This window comes from Chanodichthys erythropterus, chromosome 1 (genome assembly GCF_024489055.1).
Source record: "Chanodichthys erythropterus isolate Z2021 chromosome 1, ASM2448905v1, whole genome shotgun sequence".
NCBI lineage: Eukaryota > Metazoa > Chordata > Actinopteri > Cypriniformes > Xenocyprididae > Chanodichthys > Chanodichthys erythropterus.
In genome coordinates, this window is record NC_090221.1 from 32628410 (window position 1) to 32634240 (window position 5831).

General features: G+C 34.2%; 1 long non-coding RNA gene across 1 annotated transcript; it reads right to left on the reverse strand.

Annotated features, from left to right (window-relative positions):
* Positions 1-935: 935 nt before the first annotated feature.
* On the reverse strand, positions 936-4115 carry LOC137018400 (uncharacterized). Its single transcript, XR_010894906.1, has 5 exons — positions 3297-4115; positions 2746-2878; positions 2482-2587; positions 2052-2164; positions 936-1481 (listed from the first exon to the last, which is right to left on the reverse strand). It is a non-coding gene; the product is annotated as an uncharacterized lncRNA (long non-coding RNA).
* Positions 4116-5831: the final 1716 nt, after the last annotated feature.

Sequence of the window (5831 nt, forward strand, 5' to 3'; positions counted from 1 at the left end):
TCTTTAATGGACAACTCGATATCTAAATATGTTTATTTTGCAAACATTTATTACATATATGAGGGACAGGCTGAAATTTAATATTTTACTGTAATCACTATTAAAAAACCTTTATGCCAGCTTTCCATGTATGTCTGAAAACTGTGCCCAACATTATTTAGTAATCATAGCATAAGCAGTTGTCCTGTTGATTTTCTCTTTGATACGCTAACCGGACTTTGTGTTACAGCCATTTGAAATGTGCATTTTTTTTTGCTCTTCCAGGGGCCGGTACTGGCCCCTTGGGGGTGGAAGGGCATTAAAATCTACACAGGTGTGTACTCCTCATCATGGATAACAAACGTTGTTGAATCACATTTAAATATTGCAGTATTTTATCATTTCCTCATTTTCCATTCTAACATCATGCTTGTATAGGTTTTTGATGGGTATTGTGAGACCATCTGATGAAATATGGAAATATTATAACAAAATGTTGTAATACAATAATAATAATAATAATAATTGATTAATTGAATAGTAGTTGATTATTTCTTTGCTTTTTTTTTGTATGAACACCAATAAATATAATGGATGAACCCACAACAACTTGCCATTATCCAGCTGCCAGTGTTGGCAGTAAACTAAAAACTATTTATATTTACACTTCACTATTACTTACACAAGGATAATGCACTATTCAGTAAAATAAGAAACTGTGCCAAAATGTCATTATCACCCCCTCTTCTTGCTCCTCACATGCCTGACATCAGTAATGTCCAGCTGTCATTTTGAATGCAGTAGTAGATGTACCAGAATGATCAACATCCATCTTCTTCAGTTCTGCTTGAAGTGTTTGTGTCAGTATAACCCACTGCAGCCTCTCTTTATTCACATTCCTTCCCTTTATTTATCTGGAAACTGCCATCCTTGTCACAACATGAAAGTATATGCAACTTTTGGTGCATTGTTGTCCCAAACAATCATGGAAATTATATGTCATTTTTTTAAATTATGAAATAAACTCAGCTTAGTTAAATTGTATTTACTCTACCAAACACCACGTTCACCATAATTTATTACACAACACTTTATTGGAGGATACAGCATAAGGTTGAAATTTGCATAAAGACAAATGAGATTCAAGATAAATAAAAACGTGTCTTCAAAAATACGTTAACGTCATAATAATCCATTCACAGACTTTACTCCTATTGCACAAATGAGCGCCACAGAATCCCATCCAGTCAACTATGATCCAGAAAACAGATTTGATATTGAGTTTAAAATAAAGATTCATTATCACAGCTGAACTGGGTTCTTGCTCTTCCCTGTACATGTCTCTATCATGTTCATGTTCTTCTTCTTCTAAACAGTTTGTTCAGTTGTACTCTACAGTACAACTGATGACCAGAAGATGTGATCACTGATGTGCTGTAGCTTTTTCTCAACCAGAGGAAGAAGTCTTAACATCCCATTGTCAGGCGTTCTTCAGTCCTGGTCTAAAAGTAAAACAAAAAAACACACAATTCAAGTTAAGTAGTTTAATGGACAGCCAGGTCAGCTTATGTTCTGCATGATTTAAACAGTGGTGGGCTACTCTGGCCCTCAGCATCCACGGTCCTGCAGATTTAGCTCCAACCTCAAACCCAACTGCCTGTAACTGTCTATAAGTACACCTGAAGACTTTGGTTAAAATTTTCAGGTGTGCTCAATTATGGTTGGAGGTAAACTCTCCACCTCAAAAAGGAGACAGCAAAAGGGCTAGAGTTGCCTGTTCCTGATTTAACTTTACAAAACAGCAGTACATAATATAATGCAGCACAGACTGTAAGCTAAGTACTGAACAAAAACTGTTTTACCCATATTAACAGCAACATGTTTTAAAAATCTTTTAGAAAGGCATGCTCTCTTTTGAGCCTTGATTTCTTTCAGGACAACATACTCTTCTGTTTCTTGTTTCAAGAGCATAATTTGGTCAAAAACCAAGTGATAACCTGTACAATGTAAAATTGTTAAAATACTGCAATAAAAACTTTAAGGCAAGAATTAAGAATAGGCACAGGACTTACTGTACTCATGAAGAAGCCATGGCCATGCATAGTTTCTGCCTCTTGTGTTCCTCCGTAGCTGCACATCAGTCGTTTTTCCTCTAGGATCTTCTGTTAGTGACTTCACTTGCTATCTGTTTTAAAACACAAATACAATGTTTTAGGTCTGTGCAGTATAAGGCCTTATTTCAAGCCAAAAAAACTAGGTATTACACATAATTTAAAGAACATTTACTATTTAATTCCTATTATACTATATTATATTATATTAACTCATTATCTTCCAAAGCTTCCCTGTCTGCTTTTATCTAAAAAAACAAACAAACAAACAAACAAAAAAAAAACAGAAGGAACAGTTTTTAAGAACTTTTTAAGAACTTAATAGTCCTTTGAGAGAACAACATTAAATTCTGTACTACATATTACAGCATTGCCTCAACACAAGACATACCAATGGACTTCTGTCTTCTTTGGGCATGAGATGGTCATGTTCCTTCCTCACCCTAAACAAAGGACTTCGATGAGCTTGCTTTAATATAAGGACTGGTCTTCCTTCTCTGCACAGAAAAACAAGAAAGTCTCTACTTACTCTGTGTGCAATTACTCTTGTTCTTAAAACATACAAATTGAGACAGTTATAAATAAGTTAATTTACCATACCATCCAGGAGAGCATTTGATGAGTAAATACTGATTTAAATATCTAGAAACTTTACCTGGAAAGGGCTGATCACGGCAGGTTTGCAGCGACTCACTAGTAGCTCTTGTGAGGGTCGGCTCTTAAAAGAGCTGTTGAGTTTGATGTTGTAGAGATCCTAAAAAGAAGGACTAAGTAATCTGCAAGTAATCCTGCAAGACAGAAAGGAAGGTAAATTTAAAACATCACATTCAAGTTGTCAATTTACACATAACTGTAGGATTTCCTTCTGTAAAGAGTGTTGCATAATTAAATGTTAAATGCATTTATGTAATAAGTTCACTGATATGTGGGCATTTCCATGATTAAACATATGTCTTTAATAGCAAGCTATATTTATATTTAAAAGAATAAATAAAAAAATAACATGTTTCACATGCAAGCAGGACATTATCAGCAGTGTAACTGATTAGATATTGAATAGACATCAGATATTCAATTATTTTGAATATGACAAAATAAGGTGATAAATATGTACAGGATTTGACTTTAATTTTAATTTACTGTGAGACTATTTAACAAATGCTTGATAAAATGTTTGATAAAGGGTTAAAAGCAACACATACATACCATTGCAATTATTTGCCTTTGCAGCTTTCTGTCTCCTTCATCCATTTCCGAAAGGCCCTTTTTGTCTTTTCAGCTAAAACAAGAGAAAAGAAAATATCATTATTTATAATATATAGGTTTATATATAAATATATATAGGAAAGAAGTTCTTATTGACCTTACAGTTTTTGGATTTAACATTATTAGGCATTAAAAGCATGATAAGTGTTGTGGTCACTCTGTATTTACAACAAAAATCACATTAAAACGACCAATACTGTGGTAAAAAGCATGGTAAGTGTTGTTTTTTACCGTGCTTCTACAACAAATACCATTTTGAAACTACACTTGTACTACTTTGAACCTGATATGAATATGTTATATATATTGTGCAATATATTGCACGTCACGTGACAGTGTTTAATCACCCTAGTTTAGTATTTAATATAGAAAGCAATGAAAAGCAAAACCTCAGCGGAGGTGACAGATATAATGCAGTGACTAAACATGAGGGAGCTAACGTTAATCTGATTAATATCTGCAAACAGAAAAGACATTATATCAAACATTAGAACAGCGTATTTACGACTACTTACCAACATCCAGCACACGCGAACTGATGCCAAATATCGCGATGTGTTCTGAAGGAGACTTCTTCAGCGTGAGAACGGTCAGGAGTGAGAACGGGTTGACATTCACTGAGTGAATATTATGAAAATAGAATATATATTTCTCGCTAAAAATGTAATCAAACCTTATTTTTATGCAGAAACTAACTCAAAATATTGTTCATAGCAACCAAAACGTAGCAGTTTCACATTATTCTGGCGAGATCAGATAAATCTTTGCAACAACGCGCAAGCGAGTGATTATGTACATTCACTGAGTGAATATTATGAAAATAAATAATATATATTTTTTGCTTAAAATGTAATCAAACCTTATTTTGATGCAGAAAATAAAATATTGTTCATAGCAACCAAAACGTAGCAGTTTCACATTATTCTGGCGAGATCAGATAAATCTTTGCAACAACGCGCAAGCGAGTGATTATGTACATTCACTGAGTGAATATTATGAAAATAAATAATATATATTTTTTGCTTAAAATGTAATCAAACCTTATTTTGATGCAGAAAATAAAATATTGTTCATAGCAACCAAAACGTAGCAGTTTCACATTAGCGAGATCAGATAAATCTTTGCAACAACGCGCAAGCGAGTGATTATGTACATTCACTGAATGAATATTATGAAAATAAATAATATATATTTTTTGCTTAAAATGTAATCAAACCTTATTTTGATGCAGAAAATAAAATATTGTTCATAGCAACCAAAACGTAGCAGTTTCACATTATTCTGGCGAGATCAGATAAATCTTTGCAACAACGCGCAAGCGAGTGATTATGTACATTCACTGAGTGAATATTATGAAAATAGAATATATATTTCTCGCTAAAAATGTAATCAAAACTTATTTTTATGCAGAAACTAACTCAAAATATTGTTTTTTTCACTAAAAAGTAGAGAAACGTCCGCCATGTTTTTTGTTCTCACGGCCGGGCTCTCTAAAGTCACGTGACTTGGACGCAAAACAATAGGCAAAAAAAAATGTAACAGTCATACAATTTAAGGGCCATTATTGTAACCCCTCTACGTTTTGCACTTTGGACCAACGTAGTCAGGATACGTTTTCATATGAGACTGGGTTGGGAAATACACACAGACAATGACACGCCCCTACTGCGTGCTAGAATCTCCGAAAAACAAGCCGATTTCAACCTCAAAATGTACGCTTTTAAATATACCAATACTGCTATCTCAAACACGGAAAGGCTTCTTCATGATCTCAACTAACAGATTCTGCAAAAAAACGAACATCACCAATTTTGAAAAAAAAAATGCTTCTTTCTCATTTTGCTCGAAAGTTGTGCTGCCGACTTGTGTCCCTGGTTTCCGTGACGGGTCACAAATGTCAAAATATGTAGTGGTCTTTTAATGGTCTTAACCAGGACATAAAACTATATTTTTGCCACACCTGCCAATGGCCGGTGACTTAAGAAACTTTAACTTTTTTTTTTTTTTTTACTCGCATTTCGTGCTTGACGAGTGTTGATTTTAGGCCCTGGTCTTTACTAATTTAATCACAAATCACTAGTCAGGAAATTAACAAAAAATTGCACAAATACTGTCGATAAAGAAACTTAAAGTAACGACAGAATGGCCTTCCATAACTTTTTACAGCTTTTTACAGGAAGACTCAGTGCTGCTCCACTCAATGTTAATGGCTTCAAACTGCTCATGAGTAGTTGAAAAATGCCTCCCAGTTCCGTTTGTGAGACCAAAAATTCACTATAGAGCTCAAATCTGGACTCTGACCAAAACATGAGCTTGATGGAATTATTCTTGGTTGTCTTTGCAATTTGGGCAGGAGTATTGTCTAACTGAAAAATAACATCTGATCATTCCTCTATAGATAACAACTTTTCATTTGTGGAAGCAAGCCATTCTGCAATATTCTCCTGTACTCCGAAGCACTAAATGACTTTTCAC